The 21,635-nt window shown below is 41.8% G+C and overlaps 1 pseudogene across 4 annotated transcripts in view; it reads right to left on the bottom strand.

Annotated features, from left to right (window-relative positions):
* The window catches only part of LOC105493324 (coiled-coil domain containing 144A), a 136,456-nt pseudogene that overhangs the window by 91,440 nt on the left and 23,381 nt on the right, over positions 1–21,635 (bottom strand). For all 4 annotated transcript variants that reach the window (XR_011615487.1, XR_011615489.1, XR_011615488.1 and 1 more), the window contains 2 exons: positions 14,876–15,241; positions 6,645–7,016 (listed from right to left, as the gene is read on the bottom strand). The product of XR_011615487.1 is annotated as a coiled-coil domain containing 144A, transcript variant X1 (transcript). The remainder of the gene's footprint in view (positions 1–6,644; positions 7,017–14,875; positions 15,242–21,635) is intronic.

The raw sequence follows: 21,635 nt of genomic DNA, 5'->3' as shown, positions 1-21,635 counted from the left end.
CGGTGGGTCCCACACCCATGGAGGCTTGCTCACTGCTAGCACAGGAGTCTGAGATCGACCTGCCAGGCTACAGCCTGGCAGGGAAAGGGGTATCTGCCATTGCTGAGGCTTGGGTAGGTAAACAAAATAGCCGGAGAAGCTCAAACTGCGTGAAGCCCATCACAGCTCACCAAGGCCTACTGCCTCTACACTCTATCTCTGGGGGCAGGGCATAGTTGAACAAAAGGCAGCAGAAAATTCTGCAGACTTAAACCTCCCTGTCTGACAGCTCTGAACACAGCAGTGGTTCTCCGAGCATGGTGTTTGAGCTCAGAAAATGGACAGAATGCCTCCTCCATAGGTCCCTGACCCCTGGATAGCCTATCTGGAAGACACCTCCCAGTAGGGGCTGACTGACACCTCATACAGGCAGGTGCCCCTCTGGGACGAAGTTTCCAGAGGAAGTATCAGGCAGCAATATTTGCTGTTCTACAATATTTGCTGTTCTGCAGCCTCCGTTGGTGATACCCAGGCAAACAGCATCTGAAGTGGACCTCCAGTAAACTCCATCAGACCTGCAGCTCACGGAACTGACTGTTAGAAGGAAAACTAACAAACAGATAGGAATAGCATCAACATCAGCCAAAAGGACATCCACACCAAAACCCCATCTGTAGGTCACCAACATCATAGACCAAAGGTAGATAAAACCACAAAGATGGGGAGAAACCAGAGCAGAAAAGCTGAAAATTCTAAAAACCAGACTACCTCTTCTCTGAAGGATTGCAGCTCCTCACCAGCAAAGGAACAAAGCTGGACAGAGAACGACTGACCAGCTGACAAAAGTAGCCTTCAGAAGGTCGGTAATAACAAACTTCTCCGAGCTAAAGGATGATGTTCAAACCCTTCAAGAGGAAGTTAAAAACCTTGAAAAAAGATTAGATAAATGGCTAACTAGAATAAACAGTATAGAGAAGACCTTAAATGACCTGATGGAGCTGAAAACCATGGCATGAGAACTACGTGAGGCATGCACAAGTGATTCCATCAAGTGGAAGAAAAGGTATCAGTGATTGAAGATCAGTTTAATGAAATAAAGTGAGAAGAGAAGTTTAGAGAAAAAAGAGTAACAAGAAATGAACAAAGCTCCCAAGAAATATGGGACTATGTGAAAAGACCAAATCTACGTTTGATTGGTGTACCTGAAACTGACGGGGAGAATGGAACCAAGTTGGAAAACACTCCTCAGGATATTATCCAGGAGAACTTCCCCAACCTAGCAAGGCAGGCCAACATTTAAATTCAGGAAACACAGAGACCACCACAAAGGTACTCCTCGAGAAGAGCATCCCCAAGACACATAATTCTCAGATTCACCAAGGTTGAAATGAAGGAAAAAGTGTTAAGGGCAGTCAGAGAGAGAGAGATCGGGTTACCCACAAAGGGAAGTCCATCAGACTAACTGTGGGTCCAGAAGAGAGTGGGGGCTAATATTTAACATTCTTAAAGAATTTTCGACCCAGAATTTCATATCCAGCCAAACTAAGCTTCATAAGTGAAGGATAAATAAAATCCTTTACAGACAAGCAAATGTGGAGAGATTTTGTCACCATTTTGCCTGCCTTGCCTTACAAGAGATCCTGAAGGAAGCACTAAACATGCAAAGGAACAACCTGTACCAGCTACTACAAAAACATGCCAAATTGTAAAGACCATCGATGCTAGGAAGAAACTGCATCAACTAATGGGCAAAATAACCAGCTAACATCGTAATGACAGGATCAAATTCACATGTAACAATATTATCCTTAAATGTAACTGGGCTAAATGCCCCAATTAAAAGACACAGACTAGCAAATTGGATAAAGAGTCAAGACCCATCAGTGTGCTGTATTCAGGAGACTCATCTCACATGCAGAGACACACATAGGCTCAAAATAAATGGATGGAGGAAGATCTGCCAAGCAAACGCAAAGGCAAAAAGAGCAGGGGTTGCAATCCTAGTCTCTGATAAACCAGACTTTAAACTAAAAAAGATCAAAATGGACAAAAAAAGGCCATTATATAATGGTAAAGGGATCAATTCAACAAGAAACGCTAACTACCCTACATATATATGCACCCAATATAGGAGCACCCAGATTCATAAAGCAAGTTCTTAGAGACCTACGAACAGACTTAGACTCCCACACAATAATAATGTGAGACTTTAACACCCCACTGTCAATATTAGACAGATCAATGAGACAGAAGGTTAACAAGGATATCCAAGACTTGAACTCAGCTCTGCATCAAGCATACCTAATAGACATCTACAGAACTCTCCACCCAAAATCAACAGAATATACATTCTTCTCAGCACCACATCACACTTATTCCAAAACTGACCACAGAGTTGCAAGTAAAGCACTCCTCAGCAAATGTAAAAGAACAGAAATCACAACAAACTGTCTCTCAGACCATGGTGCAATCAAATTAGAACTCGAGATTAAGAAACTCACTCCAAACCGCACAACTACATAGAATCTGAAAGATCTGCTCTTAAATGACTACTGGGTAAATAAGGATATGAAGGCAGAAATAAAGATTTTTTTTTTTAAACCAACGAGAACAAAGACACAATGTAGCAGAATCTCTGGGACACATTTAAAGCAGTGTGTAGAGAGAAATTTATAGCACTAAAAGTCCACAAGAGAAAGCTGGAAAGATCTAAAATTGATACCCTAACATCACAATTAAAAGAACTAGGGAAGTAAGAGCAAACACATTCAAAAACTAGCAGAAGGCAAGAAATAACTAAGATCAGAGCAGAACTGAAGGAGACAGACACACAAAAAAAAGCACTTCAAAAAATCAACGAATCCAGGAGCTGGTTTTTCGAAAAGATCAACAAAATTGATAGAATGCTAGCAAGACTAATAAAGAAAAGAGAGAAGAATCAAATAGACTCAATAAAAAACGATAAAGGGGATATCACCACCAATCACACAGATATACAAACTACCATCAGAGAATACTATAAACACCTCTATGCAAATAAACTAGAAAATCTAGAAGAAATGGATAAATTCCTGGACACATACACCCTCCCAAGACTAAACCAGGAAGAAGTTGAATCTCTGAATAGACCAATAAAAGGCTGTGAAATTGAGGCTATAATCAATAGCCTACCAACCAAAATAAGTCCAACACCAGATGGTTCACAGCCAAATTATACCAGAGGTACAAAGAGGAGATGGTACCAATCCTTCTGAAAGTATTCCAATCAATAGAAAAAGAGAGAATCCTCCCTAACTCATTTTATGAGGCCAGCATCATCCTGATACCAAAGCCTGGCAGTGACACAACAAAATAAAAAGATTTTTAGATCAATATTCCTGATGAATATCAATGCAAAAACCCTCAATAAGATACTGGCAAACCGAATCCAGCAGCACATTAAAAAGCTTATCTACCACGATCAAGTCGGCTTCATCCCTGGGATACAAGGCTGCTTCAACAAATGCAAATCAATAAACGTAATCCATCACATAAATAGAACCAATGACAGAAACCACGATTATCTCAAATAGATGCAGAAAAGGCCTTCAACAAAATTCAATAGCCCTTCATGCCAAAAACTCTCAATAAACTAGGTACTCATGGGACGTACCTCAAAATAATAAGAGCTAATTATGACAAGCCCACAGCCAATATCATATGGAATGGGCAAAAACTGGAAGCATTCACTTTGAAAACTGGCACAAGACAGGAATGTCCTCTATTACCACTCTTACTCAAAATAGTGTTGGAAGCTCTGGCCAGGGCATTCAAGGCAAGAGAAAGAAATAAACGGTATTCAATTAGGAAAAGAGGAAGTCAAATTCTCCCTGTTTGCAGATGACATGATTGTATACTTACAAAACCCCATTGCCTCAGTCCACAATCTCCTTAAACTGATAAGCAACTTCAATGAAGTCTCAGGATACAAAATCAATGTGCAAAAATCACAAGCATTCCTATACACCAATAACAGACAAACAGAGAGCCAAATCATGAGTGAACTCCCATTCACAATTGCTACAAAGAGAATAAAACACCAAGGTATCCCACTTACAAAGAATGTGAAGGACTTCTTCAAGGAGAACTACAAACCACTGCCCCATGAAATAAAGGATGACACAAACAAATGGAAGAACATTCCATGCTCATGGACAGGAACAGTCAGTATTGTGAAAATGGCTATACTACTCAAGGTATTTTATAGATTCAATGCCACCCCCATCAAGCTACCAATGACTTTCTTCACAGAACTGGAAAAAACTACTCTAAAGTTCATATAGAACCACAAATGAGCCCACATTGCCAGGACAATACTAAGCAAAAAGCACAAAGCTGGAGGCATCACACTACCTGACTTCAAACTACACTGCAAGCCTACAGTAACCAAAACACCATGATACTGCTACGAAAACAGAGATATAGACCAAAGGAACTGAACAGAGGCCTCAGAAATAACACCACACATCTACAACCATCTGATCTTTGACAAACCTGACAAAAACAAGAAATGCGGAAAGGATTCCCTGTTTCATAATGGTGCTGGGAAAACTGGCTAGCCATATGTAGAAAGCTGAAACTGGATCCCTTCCTTACACCTTAGACACAAATTAATTCAAAGACTTAATTGTTAGACCTAAAACCATGAAAACCTTAGAAGAAAACCTAGGCAATACCATTCAGGACACAGGCATGGGCAAGGTCTTCATGACTAAAACACAAAAAGCAATGGTAACAAAAGACAAAATAGACAAAGGGGATCTAATCAAACTAAACAGCTTCTGCACAGCAAAAGAAACTACCATCAGAGTGAACACGCAACCTACAGAACGGAAGAAAATGTGTGCAATCTACTCATCTGACAAAGGGCTTATATCCAGAGTCTACAAAGAACTTAAACAACTTTACAAGAAAAACACAACAACCCCATCAAAGAGTGGGCAAAGGATATGACAGACACTGCTCAAAAGAAGACATTTATGCAGCCAACAGACACATGAAAACATGCTCATCATCACTGGTCATCAGAGAAACGCAAATCACAACCACAATGAGATACCATCTCACACCAGTTACAACAGCGATCATTAAAAAGTCAAGAACCAACAGGTCCCTAAGAGGATGTAGAGAAATACGAACACTTTTACATTGTTGGTGGGAGTGTAAACTAGTTCAACCATTGTGGAAGACAGTGTGACTTTCCCTCAGGGATCTAGAACTAGAAATACCATTTGACTCAACTATCCCATTACTGGGTATACACCCAAAGGATTATAAATCATGCTACTATAAGGACACACGCACACGTATGTTCATTGTGGCACTATTCACAATGGCAAAGACTTGGAACCAACCCAAATGTCCATCAATGATAGACTGGATAAAGAAAATGGGGCACATAAACACTGTGGAATACTATGCAGCCATAAAAAAGGATGAGTTCATGTCTTTTGTAGGGACATGGATGAAGCTGGAAACCATTATTCTGAGCAAACTGTCACAAGGACAGAAAACCAAACACCGCATGTTCTCACTCATAGTTGGGAATTGAACAATGAGAACACTTGGACACAGGGTGGGGAACGTCACACACCAGGACCTGTCATGGGGTGGGGGAAAGGGGGAGGGATAGCATTAAGAGAAATACCTAATGTAAATGACAACTTAGTGGGTACAGCAATCCAACATGGGACATGTATACCCATGTCACAAACCTGCACATTGTGCACATATACCCTGCAATTTAAAGTATAATTTAATATATATAAAAAAAATAATTTAATAAATAAATAAATAAAAAATATTTAATAAATATAAAAAAAATACATCAAGGCAGAAGAAGTGAGACAAGACGGGGAAGGGGCGGAATTGCTGGCACAAAGGAGGAATTTTACAGTGTGAGAGAGGAAAAGGAGAGGGGACAGGAGGAGAGGAAAGAAAAGGGAAAGGGGAGGGGAAGGGAAGAGGAGAGGAAGTGAGAAGGAAAGGGGGAGGAGGAAGCTGGGGAGGGGCGCAGAATGGACTTTGAATCTCACACGTGACATAGCACCCTATGCAACAGACAAACTATGTCTGGAATTTCCTACCTGTAAGCAATACCATTGAACCCAGATACGGCTCTTAAGTTAATGTTCAGTCACACATGTTCCAGTCGGAGCTCTTAAATGAACTTTAAAAGACACAAGTCTAGGCCAGGAGCAGTGGCTCATGCCTGTAATAATCCCAGCACTTTGAGAGGCCGAGGCAGGTGGATCACCTGAGGTCAGGAGTTCAAGACCAATCTGGTCAACATGGCGAGATCCCTCTCTACTAAAAATACAAAAATTAGCCAGGTGTGGTGGCTCATGCCCCTAATTCCAGCTACTCAGGAGACTGAGGAACAAGTATCACTTCAACCTGGGAGGTGGAGGCTGCAGTGAGCCAAGATCGTGCCACTGCATTCCAGCCTGGGTGACAGAGAGACTCTGTCAAAAAAAAAAAAAAAAAAAAAAAAAAAGACAAAAGTCTATTATTAGTTTGAAAAGTCTCCTTCTGGTGGTATTTTCCCCACCCTCTACATGCATAAAATTCCCCTATTGCACAATACTCTCAAAGCGCTGGGGGAGATTTAAAAGCATTACACTTACCAAGGGATACACCCAGGCACTTTCATCCTTTTGAAACAGGGTGTCGTCTGTGGTGCTGGACATCAGTGATGGCTGGGAGATCCCTGCTTTGGACTGGATGTCACATACTCTCCTTTCTTGTCCCTCCTCTCTGCTTTCTGGCTCCAATTCTCTTTTTTCTCGTCCCAGTTCATCTTGGGGCATCTGGTGGGTTATCTCCTGAAGTTCTCCCGAGGGCTGCCTTGCAGGGGAACTAATCTGTTGTTCCTCAGGACTGATTTGATCCAAATCAAGAAATTCAAGATCTGTGCTCAGGACCCTTAAAAGCTCATCTGCATCCTCTGCATCCTCTGATTGTAAGGAAGGCTCTGACTCGCTATGTCTCTGGGATTTCTTTAAAAAGAAATAAAAGATCATGATTCCACATACAGTAAAATATATATGTTAAAGTGTATATACTTGTTGAAAAATATTTAAAGTGGTCACAATGGAATTGTAAGTTCCAACAGTTTGAGTTAAACAGATAAACCTGAAAACATGAAAGCACAATAAACAGATTCATTGGCCAGGAATATTTGCTGCAGCTCCCAGGGCTGGACACTTTTTTTTTTTTTTTTTTTGTAAGAGATGAGGTCTCGCTATGTTGCCCGGGCTGGAATGCAGTAGCTGTTCACATTCGCGATCCTTCTGCTGATCAGCTCAGGAGTTACTTATGACCTGCTCCATTTCCAACCTGGGCCAAGTTCACCCTTCCTTAGTCAATCTGGTGGTGCCTTGCTCCCAGGAGGTCACAATACGGATGCTGAATTTAGTGTGAACACCTGATCGGCCTACCACACTATGGCCCAGAACTCCCGGGCTCAACAGATGCTCCTGCCTCAGGCTCCAGAGTAGCTGAGACTACAGGTGTTTGCGACCATGCCCACCAGATGCATTTTGATCTCTCTTCTCAGTCATTGCTTCCTTTCTACTGCATTCCCATCTTATTGTTAGCTACATCTTATTTTTAAGTCAGTAAATGGAAAAAGCACTCAAGCTCATTGCATTTCCTTTATAGATTTTCTTGATGCCTCTCCTGGTTCTCAAGGTCACATGATATATGGCAAAATGTGTTTCACAATCCACATGCCACTTGGAAGACTGACAGAGAGACTTAGGTCGATTAAGAAACAAAGATTATGAGAAAGTTTTCCTAAACTCTATTGCTTACAAATCATCTGTTTCTATACACAATTACAGATTTAGAGAATCAAACTGTATGCTTTTCATAAGCTATTCCGAAGTGGAAAATTGGAATGGACCAGATAATTGATACAGAAAAAACAGAGTCCGTTCCAAGAAGCCCGAATAGGAACAGCTCTGGTCTGCAACTCCCAGCATGACAGACGCAGAGGACGGGGGATTTCTGCATTTCCAACTGAGGTACCTGCTTCATCTAACTGGGACTGGTTGGAAAGGGGGTGCAGCCCACGGAGGGCAAGCCAAAGCAGGATGGGGAAACGCCTCACCCAGCAAATGTGAGGGGTCGGAGTATTTCCCTTTCCTAGCCAAGGGAAGCCGTGACAGACAGTACCTGGAAAAAATGGGACACTCCCATCCAAATACTGCACTTTTCCAATGGTCTTAGCAAACTGCACCAGCAGATTATACTCCACGACTGGTTCAGCAGGTCCCATGCCCATGGAGCCTTGCTCACTGCTAGCGCAGCAGCCTGGCAGGGAAAGGGGTGCCCACCATTGCTGAGGCTTGGGTAGGTAAATAAAGAAGCCTGGGAAGTTCAAACCGGGCAAAGCTCACCACAGCTCAGCAAGGCCTACTGACTCTAGACTCCATCTCTGGGGACAGAGCATAGCTGAACAAAAGGCAGCAGAAACTTCTGCAAACTTAAACCTCCCTGTGTGACACCTCTGAAGACAGCAGTGGTTCTCCCAGCACGGTGTTTGAGCTCACAGAATGGACAGACTGCCTCCTCAGTAGGTCCCTGACCCCCAGGTAGGCAATCTGGGAGACACCTCCAAGTAGGGGACGACTGACACCTCATACAGGCAGGTGCCCCTCTGGGACAAAGCTTCCAGAGGAAGGATCAGGCAGCAACATTTGCTGTTCTGCAATATTTGCTGTTCTGCACCCTACGCTGGTGATACCCAGACAGACAGCGTCTGGAGTGGACTTTCAGTAAACTCCAACAGACCTGCAGCTCAGGGACCTGACTGTTAGAAGGAAAACTAACACACAGAAAGGAATAGCATCAACATCAACAAAAAGGACATCCATACCAAAACCCCATCTGTAGGTCACCAACATCAAAGACCAAAGGTAGATAAAACCACAAAGATGGGGAGAAACCAGAGCAGAAAAGCTGAAAATTCTAAAAACCAGACTACCTCTTGTCCTCCAAGGGATCACAGCTCATCTCCAGCAACAGAACAAAGCTGGATGGAGAATCACTTTGACGAGCTGACAGAAATAGCTTTCAGAAGGTCAGTAATAACAAACCTCTCCAAGCTAAAGGAGGATATTCGAACCCATCACGAGGAAGATAAATACCTTGAAAAAAGATTAGATGAATGGCTAACTGGGATAAACAGTGTAGAGAAGACGTTAAATGACCTGACGGAGCTGAAAACTCATGGCATGAGAACTACGTGACGCATGCACAAGCTTCAATAGCCGATTTCCTCAACTGGAAGAAAGGGTAATAGTGATTGAAGATCAACTTCATGAAATAAGGCAAGAAGAGAAGTTTAGAGAAAAAAGAGTAACAGGAAACGAATAAAGCTTCCAAGAAATATGGGACTATGTGCAAAGACCAAATCTATGTTTGATTGGTGTACCTGAAACTGACGGGGAGAATGGAACCAAGTTGGAAAACACTCCTCAGGATATTATCCAGGAGAACTTCCCCAACCTAGCAAGGCAGGCCAACGTTCAAATTCAAGAAACAGAGAGACCACCACAAAGGTACTCCTTGAGAAGACCAACCCCAAGACACATAATTCTCAGATTCACCAAGGTTAAAATGAAGGAAAAAGTGATACGGGCAGCCAGAGAGAGAGATCGGGTTACCCACAAAGGGAAGCCCATCAGACTAACAGTGGATCTCTTGACAGAAACTCTACAAGCCAGAAGAGAGTGGGGGCTAATATTCAACATTCTTAAGGAAAAGAATTTTCAACCCACAATTTCATAACCAGCCAAACTAAGCTTCATAAGTGAAGAAGAAATAAAATCCTTTACAGACGAGCAAATGTGGAGAGATTCTGTCACCACCACGCCTGCCTTACAAGAGTTCCTGAAGGAAGCACTAAACATGGAAAAGAACAATCGGTACCAGCCACTGCAAAAAAACGTGCCAAATTGTGAAGACCATCGATGCTAGGAAGAAACTGCATCAACTAATGGGCAAAATAACCAGCTAGTATCATAAAGACAGGATCAAATTCACACGTAACAATATTATCCTTAACTGTGAATGAGCTAAATGCCCAATTAAAAGACACAGACTGGCAAATTGAATAAAGAGTCAAGACCCATCAGTGTGCTGTCTTCAGGAGACCCGTCTCACGTGCAGAGACACATGTAGGCTCAAAATAAAGGGATGGAGGAAGATCTACCAAGCAAACACAAAGCAAAAAAGAGCAGGGGTTGCAATCCAAGTCTCTGATGAAACAGACTTTAAACCAACAAAGATCAAAATGGACAAAGAAGGCCATTGCATAATGGTAAAGGGATCAATTCAACAAGAAGAGCTAACTACCATATATTATGGACCCAATACAGGAGCACCCAGATTCATAAAGCAAGTCCTTAGAGACCTGCAAAAAGACTTGGTCTCCCACACAATAATAATGGGAGTCTTTAACACCCCACTGTCAATGTTAGACAAATCAATGAGACAGAAAGTTAACAAGGATATCCAGGACGTGAACTCAGCTCTGCATGAAGCAGACCTTATAGAAATCTACAGAACACTCTAGCCCAAATTAACAGGGTATGCATTCTTCTCAGCACCACATCACACTTATTCCAAAACTGACCTCATAGTTGGAAGTAAAGCACTCCTCAGCAAATGTAAAAGAACAGAAATCACAACAAACTATCTCTAAGACCAAAATACAAACAAATTAGAACTCGGGAAAAAGAAACTCACTCCAAACCGCACAACTACATGGAAACAGAACAAACTGCTCCTGAATGACTACTGGGTACATAACGAAACGAAGGCAGAAATAAAGATGATCTTTGAAACCAATGAGAATAAAGACACAACATACCAGAATCTCTGGGACACGTTTAAAGCAGTGTGTAGAGGGAAATTTACAGCACTAAATGCCCACAAGAGAAAGAAGGAAAGATCTAAAATCGACATTAACATCACAATCAAAAGAACTAGAGAAGCAAGAACAAACAAATTCAAAAGCTAGCACAAGGCAATAAATAAGATCAGAGCAAAGCTGAAGGAGATAGAGACACACAAAAAAATCCTTTCAAAAAAATAAATGAATCCAGGAGCTGGTTTTTTGAAAAGATCAACAAAATTGATAGAATGCTAGCAAGACTAACAAAGAAGAAAAGAGAGAAGAATCAAATAGATGCAACAAAAAATGAAAAAGGGGATATAACCACAGATCACACAGAAATACAAACTAACATCATAGAATCCTATAAACACCTCTATGCAAATAAACTAGAAAATCTAGAAGAAATGGATAAATTCCTGGACACATACACCCTCCCAAGACTAAAGCAGGAAGAAGTTGAATCTCTGAATAGACCAATAACAGGCTATGAAATTGAGGCAATAATCAGCAGCCTACCAACCAAAAAAAGTCCAGGACCAAATGGATTCACAGCCAAATTCTACCAGAGGTACAAAGAGGAGATGGTAACAATCTTTCTGAAAGTATTCCAATCAATAGAGAAAGAGGGAATCCTCCCTAACCCATTTTATGAGGCCAGCATCATCCTGATACTAAAGCCTGGCAGAGACACAACAAAATAAAAACAGTATTTTAGACCAATATTCCTGATGAACATTGATGCCAAAATCCTCAATAAAATACTGGCAAACCGAATCCAGCAGCACATCACAAAGCTTATCCGCCACGATCAAGTCAGCGTCATCCCAGGGATGCAAGGCTGCTTCAACATATACAAATCAATACACGTAATCCATCACATAAACAGAACCAACGACAGAAACCACATGATTATCTCAAATCAATGCAGAAAACGCCTTTGACAAAATCCAACAGTACTTCATGCTAAAAACTCTCAATAAACTAGGTATTCATGGAACATATCTCAAAATAATAAGATCTATGTATGACAAACCCACAACTGATATCATACTGAATGGACAACAGCTGGAAGCATTCCCTTTGAAAACTGGCACAAGACAGTGATGCCCTTTATTACCACTCTTATTCAAAATAGTGTTGGAAGCTCTGGCCAGGGCAATCAGGGAAGAGAAAGAAATAAAGCATACTCAATTAGAAAAAGAGAAAGACAAATTGTCCCTGTTTGCAGATGACATGACTGTATAATTAGAAAATTCCATCATCTCAGCCCAAAATCTTCTTAAACTCATAAGCAACTTCAACAAAGTCTCAGGATACAAAATCAACATGCAAAAATCACAAGCATTCCTATACACCAATAACAGACAAACAGAGAGCCAAATCATGAGTGAATTCCCATTCACAATTGCTACAAAGAGAATAAAACACCAAGGTATCCCACTTACAAAGAATGTGAAGGACCTCTTCAAGGAGAACTACAAACCACTGCCCAACGAAATAAAGGATGACACAAACAAATGGAAGAACACTCCATGCTCACAGACAGGAACAGTCAGTATTATGAAAATGGCTATACTACTCAAGGTATTTTATAGATTCAATGCCATCCCCATCAAGCTACCAATGACTTTCTTCACAGAACTGGAAAAAACTACTCTAAAGTTCATATAGAACCACAAATGAGCCCACATTGCCAAGACAATACTAAGCAAAAAGCACAAAGCTGGAGGCATCACGCTACCTGACTTCAAACTACACTGCAAGCCTACAGTAACCAAAACACCATGGTACTGCTACGAAAACAGAGATATAGACCAAAGGAACAGAACAGAGGCCTCAGAAATAACACCACACATCTACAACCATCTGATCTTTGACAAACCTGACAAAAACAAGAAATGCGGAAAGGATTCCCTGTTTCATAATGGTGCTGGGAAAACTGGCTAGCCATATGTAGAAAGCTGAAACTGGATCCCTTCCTTACACCTTAGACACAAATTAATTCAAAGACTTAATTGTTAGACCTAAAACCATGAAAACCTTAGAAGAAAACCTAGGCAATACCATTCAGGACACAGGCATGGGCAAGGTCTTCATGACTAAAACACAAAAAGCAATGGTAACAAAAGACAAAATAGACAAAGGGGATCTAATCAAACTAAACAGCTTCTGCACAGCAAAAGAAACTACCATCAGAGTGAACACGCAACCTACAGAACGGAAGAAAATGTGTGCAATCTACTCATCTGACAAAGGGCTTATATCCAGAGTCTACAAAGAACTTAAACAACTTTACAAGAAAAACACAACAACCCCATCAAAGAGTGGGCAAAGGATATGACAGACACTGCTCAAAAGAAGACATTTATGCAGCCAACAGACACATGAAAACATGCTCATCATCACTGGTCATCAGAGAAACGCAAATCACAACCACAATGAGATACCATCTCACACCAGTTACAACAGCGATCATTAAAAAGTCAAGAACCAACAGGTCCCTAAGAGGATGTAGAGAAATACGAACACTTTTACATTGTTGGTGGGAGTGTAAACTAGTTCAACCATTGTGGAAGACAGTGTGACTTTCCCTCAGGGATCTAGAACTAGAAATACCATTTGACTCAACTATCCCATTACTGGGTATACACCCAAAGGATTATAAATCATGCTACTATAAGGACACACGCACACGTATGTTCATTGTGGCACTATTCACAATGGCAAAGACTTGGAACCAACCCAAATGTCCATCAATGATAGACTGGATAAAGAAAATGGGGCACATAAACACTGTGGAATACTATGCAGCCATAAAAAAGGATGAGTTCATGTCTTTTGTAGGGACATGGATGAAGCTGGAAACCATTATTCTGAGCAAACTGTCACAAGGACAGAAAACCAAACACCGCATGTTCTCACTCATAGTTGGGAATTGAACAATGAGAACACATGGACACAGGGCGGGGAACATAACACACCAGGACGTGTCATGGGTGGTGGCAGGGGGAGGAATAGCATTAGGAGAAATACCTAATATAAATGACGAGTTAATGGGTGCAGCAAACCAACATGGCACATGTATACCTATGTCAAACCACTGCACATTGCGCACGTGTTCCCTAGAACTTAAAATATACTTTTTTTAAAAAAAAAAGGTATCAAGGCAGAAGAGGTGAGGCAAGAAGGGGAAGGGGTGAAATCGGTGGCATGGAGGAGGAAGTTTACAATGTGAGAGAGGAAAAGGAGAGAGGATAGGAGGGAAGGAGAGAAAAGGGAAAGGGAAGGGGAGGGGAAGAAGAGGGAGAAGAAGCGAGAAGTAAAGGGGGAGGAGGAAGCTGGGGAGGGGCGCAGAATGGACTTTGAATCTCACACGTGACATAGCACCCTATGCAACAGACAAACTATGTCTAGAATTTCCTGTCTGCTGAGCAACACCATTGAACCCAGATGCAGCTCTCAAGTTCACGTTCAGTCACACATGTTCCAGTCGGAGCTCTTAACTGAACTTTAAAAGACAAAAGTCTAGGCCGGGAGCGGTGGCTCATGCCTGTTATCCCAGCACTTTGGGAGGCTGAGGCAGGTGGATCACCTGAGGTCAGGAGTTCAAGACTAACCTGGCCAACATGGTGAGACCCCTCTCTACTAAAAATACAAAAATTAGCCAGATGTCGTGGTTCATGCTCCTAATACCAGCTACTCAGGAGACAGAGGCACAAGAATTGCTTGAACCTGGGAGGTGGAGGCTGCAATGAGCCAAGAGCATACCACAGCACTCCAGCCTGGGCAACACAGAGAGACTGCATCCAAAAAAAGACACAAGTCTATTATTAGTTTAAAAAGTATCCTTCTGGTGGTATTTCCTCCCCCCCCCCCACACACACACATAAAATTCCCCTATTGCGCAATACTCTCAAAGGGCTGGGGGAGATTTAAAAGCATTACACTTACCAAGGGATACACCCAGGCACTTTCATCCTTTTGAAACAGGGTGTCGTCTGTGGTGCTGGACATCAATGACTGCCAGGAGATCCCTGCTTTGGACTGGATGTCACATACTCTCCTTTCTTGTCCCTCCTCTCTGCTTTCTGGCTCCAAGTCCCTTCTTTCTCGTCCCAGTTCATCTTGGGGCATCTGGTCAGTTTTCTCCTCAAGTTCTTTCAAGGGCTGCCTTGCAGGGGAACTAATCTGTTGATCTTCAGGACTGATTTGATCCAAATCAAGAAATTCAAGGTCTGTGCTCAGGACTCTTAAAAGCTCATCTGCATCCTCTGATTGCAAGGAAGGCTTTGACTTGCTACCTCTTTGGGTTTTTTTCTTTAAAAAGAAATAAAAGATCATGATTCCACACACAGTAAAACACATATATTAAAGTATATATGCTTGTTGTTGAAAAATATTTAAAGTGGTCACGATGGAATTGTAAGCTCCAACAGTCTGAGTTAAATAGATAAAGCTGAAAATGCCAAAGCACAATAAACAGATTCATTGGTGAGGAATATTTGCTGCAGCTCTCCGGGATGAACACATTTTTTTTTTTTTAATGTAAGAGATGAGGTCTCGCTATGTTGCCCAGGCTGGAATGCAGTAACTGTTCACAGGCACGATCCCACTACTGATCAGCACAGGAGTTACTTATGACCTGCTCCATTTCCGACCTTGGTCAGTTCACCCTTCCTTAGCCAATCTGGTGGTGCCCCGCTCCCAGGAGGTCACCATATTGATGCCAAACTTAGTGTGAACACCTGAACAGCATAGCACACTATGGCCCAGAACTCCTGGGCTCAAGCAATCCTCCTGCCTCAGGCTTCCGAGTAGCTGAGACTACAGGTGTTCACCACCATGCCCACCAGATACATTTTTATATCACTTCTTAGTCATTGCTTCCTTTCTACTGTATTCCCATCTTATTGTTAGCTGCATCTCATTTTTAAGTCAGTGAAAGGAAAAAGCCCTCAAGCTCTTTGCACTTCCTTGAGCAATTTTCTTGATGCCTCTCCTGGTTCTGAAGGTCACATGACATATGGCTAAATGAGTTTCACAATCTATATGCCCCTTGGAAGACTGACAGAGAGACTTAGGTCGATTAAGCAACAAAGATTATGAGAAAGTTTTCCTAAACTCCTATTACTTAGCAATCATCTTTTTCTACGCACAATTACAGATTCAGAGAACCAAACTGTACGCTTTTCATAAGCTATTCCTAAAGGGAAAATCAGAATGGTCTAGATAATTGATGGAGAAAAAAGAGATTCCGTTTCAAGATCCCAGAAAAGGAAAAGCTCCAGTCTGCAGCTCCCAGCATGATAGACGCAGAAGATGTGGGATTTCTGCATTTCTAACTGAGGTATCTGGTTCATCTCACTGGGACAGGTTGGAAAGTGGGTGCAGTCACGGAGGGCAAGCCGAAGCAGGGAACGCCATCGCCTCACCTGGGAAGTGCATGGGGTCAGGGGATTTCCCTTTCCTAGCCAGGGAAGCTGTGACAGACGGTACCTGCAAAAACAGGACACTCCCACCCAAATACTGCGCTTTTGCAACAGGCTTAGCAAACAGCACACCAGGAGATTATATCCCACGCCTGGTTCAGCAGGTCCCATGCCCATGGAGCCTTGCTCACCACTAGCACAGCAGTCTGAGATCGACCTGTCAGGCAGTAGCCAGGCAGTAAAAGGAGTGTCCGCCATTGCTGAGGCTTGGGTAGGTAAACAAGCCAGGGAAGCTCAAACTAGGTGGAGCCCACCGCAGCTCAGCAAGGCCTACTGCCTCTAGTCTCCATCTTTAGGGGCAGTGCATAGCTAAATAAAAGGCAGCAGAAACTTCTGCAGACTTAAACCTCCCTGTCTGACAGCTCTGAAAAGAGCAGTGGTTCTCCCAACATGGTGTTTGAGCTCGGAGAATGGACAGACTGCCTCCTCAGTGAGTCCCTGACCCCCAGGTAGTCTATCTGGGAGACGCCTCCCAGTAGGGGCCGACTGACACCTCATACAGCTGGGTGCCCCTCTGGGACAAAGCTTCCAGAGGATGGATCAGGCAGCGACATTTCTTGTTCTGCAATATTTGCTGTTCTGCGGCCTCCACCAGTGTTACCCAGGCAAACAGCGCCTGGAGTGGACTTTCAGTAACACCAACAGAGCTGCCGCTAAGGGACCTGACTGCTAGAAAGAAAACTAACAAACAGAAAGGAATAGCATCAACATCAACAAAAAGGACATCCACACCAAAACCCCCAACTATAAGTCAGCAACACCAAAGACCAAAGGTAGATAAAACCACAAAGATGGGGAAAAACCAGAGTAGAAAACCTGAAAATTCTAAAAACCAAGCACCTCTTCTAGAAACCAAGCACCTCTTCTCCTCCAAGGGATCACAGATCCTTACCAGCAACAGAACGGAGAATGGCTTTGACGAGCTGACAGAAATAGCCTTCAGTAGGTCGGTAATAACAAACTTCTCTGAACTAAAGGAGGATGTTTGAACCCATCGTGAGAAAGATAAATACCTTGAAAAACGATTAGACGAATGGCTAACTAGAATAAATAGTGTAGAGAAGACCTTAAATGACCTGACGGAGCTGAAACCATGGCATGAGAGCTATGTGATGCAGGCACAAGCTTCAACAGCCAATTCCATCAAGTGGAAGAAAGGGTATCAGTGATTGAAGATCAGTTTAATGAAATAAAGCGAGAAGAGAAGTTTAGAGAAAAAAGAGTAAGAAGAAACGAACAAAGCTTCCAAGAAACATGGGACTATGTGAAAAGACCAAATCTACGTTTGATTGGTGTACCTGAAACTGACGAGGAGAATGGAACCAAGTTGGAAAACACTCCTCAGGATATTATCCAGGAGAACTTCCCCAACCTAGCAAGGCAGGCCAACGTTCAAATTCAAGAAACAGAGAGACCACCACAAAGGTACTCCTCGAGAAGAGGAACCCCAAGACACATAATTCTCAGATTCACCAAGGTTAAAATGAAGGAAAAAGTGATAAGGGCAGCCAGAGAGAGAGGTCGGGTTACCCACAAAGGGAAACCCATCAGACTAACAGCGGACCACTCGGCAGAAGCTCTACAAGCCAGAAGACAGTGGGGGCCAATATTCAACATTCTTAAAGAAAAGAATTTAACTCAGAATTTCATATCCAGCCAAACTAAACTTCATAAGTGAAGAAGAAATAAAATCCTTTACAGACAAGCAAATGTGGAGAGATTTTGTCACCACCACACCTGCCTTACAAGAGCTCCTGAATGAAGCACTAAACATGGAAAGGAACAACTGGTACTAGCCACTGCAAAAGCATGCCAAATTGTAAAGACTGTTGATGCTAGGAAGAAACTGCATCAACTAACAGGCAAAATTACCTGCTAACATCATAATGACAAGATCAAACTCACATGTGCACAATATTAACCTTAATTGTAAATGGGCTAAATGCCCCAATTAATGGACATGGACTGGCAAACTGGATAAAGAGTCAAGACCCATCAGTGTGCTGTATTCAGGAGACCCATCTCACGTGCAGAGACACACATAGGCTCAAAATAAAGGGATGGAGGAAGATCTGCCAAGCAAATGGAAAGCAGAAAAGAGCAGGGGTTGCAATTCTAGTTTCTGAAAAAACAGACTTTAAAGGAACAAAGATCAAAGGGACAAAGAAGGCCATTACATAACAGTAAAGGGGTCAATTCAACCAGAAGTGCTAACTACCCTACATATATATGCAGCCAATACAGGAGTACACAGATTTATAAAGCAAGTCCTTAGAGACCTACAAAGAGACTTAGACTCCCACACAATAATAGTGGGAGACTTTAAAACCACACTGTCAATATTAGACAGATCAACCAGACAGAAAGTCAACAAGGATATCCAGGACTTGAATTCAGTTCTGCACAAAGTCTACCTAATAGACATCTACAGGACTCTCCACCACAAATCAACAGAATATACATTCTTCTCAGCACCACATCGCACTTACTCCAAAACCGACCACATAGTTGGAAGTAAAGCACTCCTCAGCAAATGTAAAAGAACAGAAATCACAACAAACTGTCTCTCAGACCACGGTGCAATCAAATTAGAACTCGGGATTAAGAAACTCACTCCAAACAGCACAACTACATGGAAACTGAACAACCTGCTCCTGAGCAACTGCTAGGTAAATAATGAAATGAAGGCAGAAATAAAGATGTTCTTTGAAACCAATGAGAACCAAGACACAACATACCAGAATCTCTGGGACACATTTATGCAATGTGTAGTGGGAAACTGATAGCACTAAATGCCCTCAAGAGAAAGCAGAAAAGATCTAAACTCAACACACTAACATCCCACAATTAAAAGAACTAGAGAAGCAAGAACAAACAAATTCAAAAGTTAGCAGAAGGCAAGAAATAACTAAGATCAGAGAAGAACTGAATGAGATACAGACACAAAAAAACCATTCAAAAAATCAATGAATCCAGGAACTGGTTTTTTAAAAGATCAACAAAATTGATAGAATGCTAGCAAGGTTAATAAAGAAGAAAAGAGAGAAGAATTCAAAATAAAAAAACGATAAAGGGGATATCACCACCAATCACCCAGAAATACAAACTACGATTAGAGAATGCTATAAAGACCTCTACGCAAATAAACTAGAAAATCTAAAGAAATGGATAAACTCCTGGACCCATACACCATCCCAAGATTAAACAAGGAAGAAGTTGAAAATCTGAATAGACCAATAACAGGCTATGAAATTGAGGCAATAATCAATAGCCTACCAAACAAAAAAAGTCCAGGACCAAATGGATTCACAGCCAAATTCTACCAGAGGTGCAAAGAGGAGCTGGTACCAATCCTTCTAAAAATATTCCAATCAACAGAAAAAGAGGGACTCCTCCCTAACTCATTTTATGAGGCCAATATTATCCAGATACCAAAGCCTTGCAGAGACACAACAAAATAAAAACAGCATTTTAGACTAATATCCATGATGAACATCGATGCAAAAGTCCTCAGTGAAATACTGGCAAACCAAATCCAGCAGCACATCAAAAAGCTTATCCAGCACGATCATGTTGGCTTCAGCCCTGGGATGCAAAGCTGGTTCCACATACGCAAATCAGTAAGTGTAATCCATCACATAAACAGAACCAACGACAGAAACCACGTGAATATATCAAATCGATGCAGAAAAGGCCTTCGACAAAATTCAACAGTTCTTCATGCTAAAAACTCTCAATAAACTAGGTATTGACGAAACGTAGGTCAAAATATTAAGAGCTCTTTATGACACACCCAAAGTCAATATCTTACTGAATGGGCAAAAACTGGAAGCATTCCCTTTGAAAACTGGCACAAGACAGGGATGCCCTCTCTCACAAATCCTACTCAACATAGTGTTGGAAGCTCTGGCCAGAGCAATCAGGCAAGAGAAAGAAATAAATGGTATTCAATTAGGAAAAGAGGAAGACAAATTGTCCATTTGCAGATGACATGATTGTTTACTTAGAAAATCCCATCATCTCAGCCCAAAATCTCCTTAAGCTGATAAGCAACTTCAACGAAGTCTCAGGATATAAAATCAATGTGCAAAAATCACAAGCATTCCTATACACCAATAACAGACAAACAGAGAGCCAAATCATGAGTGAATTCCCATTCACAATTGCTACAAAGAGAATAAAATACCTAAGAATCCAACTTACAAGGGATGTGAAGGACCTCTTCAAGGAGAACTACAAACCACTGCCCAACGAAATAAAGGGTGACACAAACAAATGGAAGAACATTCCATGCTCACGGACAGGAACAGTCAGTATTATGAAAATGGCTATACTACTCAAGGTATTTTATAGATTCAATGCCATCCCCATCAAGCTACCAATGACTTTCTTCACAGAACTGGAAAAAACTACTCTAAAGTTCATATAGAACCACAAATGAGCCCACATTGCCAAGACAATACTAAGCAAAAAGCACAAAGCTGAAGGCATCACGCTACCTGACTTCAAACTACACTGCAAGCCTACAGTAACCAAAACACCATGGTACTGCTACGAAAACAGAGATATAGACCAAAGGAATAGAACAGAGGCCTCAGAAATAACACCACACATCTACAACCATCTGATCTTTGACAAACCTGACAAAAACAAGAAATGCGGAAAGGATTCCCTGTTTCATAATGGTGCTGGGAAAACTGGCTAGCCATATGTAGAAAGCTGAAACTGGATCCCTTCCTTACACCTTAGACACAAATTAATTCAAAGATTTAATTGTTAGACCTAAAACCATAAAATCCCTAGAAGAAAATCTAGGCAATACCATTCAGGACATAGGCATGGGCAAGGACTTTATGATTAAAACACCAAAAGCGATGCCAACAAAAGCCAAAATAGATAAATGGGATCTAATTAACCTGAAGAGCTTCTACACAGCAAAAGAAACTTCCATCAGAGTGAATGGGCAACATACAGAATGGGAGAAAATTTGTGCAGTCTACCCATCTGACAAAGGGCTAATATTCAGAGTCTACAAAGAACTTAAACAAATTTACAAGAAAAACACAAACAAACCCATCAAAAAGTGAGCAAATTATATGAACAGACACTGCTCAAAAGAAGACATTTATGTAGCCAGCAGACACATGAAAACACGCTCACCATCATTGGTCATCAGAGAAATGCAAATCAAAACCACAGTGAGATGCCATCTCATACCAGTT

Source organism: Macaca nemestrina, chromosome 17, assembly GCF_043159975.1.
Source record: "Macaca nemestrina isolate mMacNem1 chromosome 17, mMacNem.hap1, whole genome shotgun sequence".
Taxonomy (NCBI): Eukaryota; Metazoa; Chordata; class Mammalia; order Primates; family Cercopithecidae; genus Macaca; species Macaca nemestrina.
Note: the sequence above shows the minus strand (reverse complement) of the source record. Positions and strands in the feature narration are given on the sequence as shown.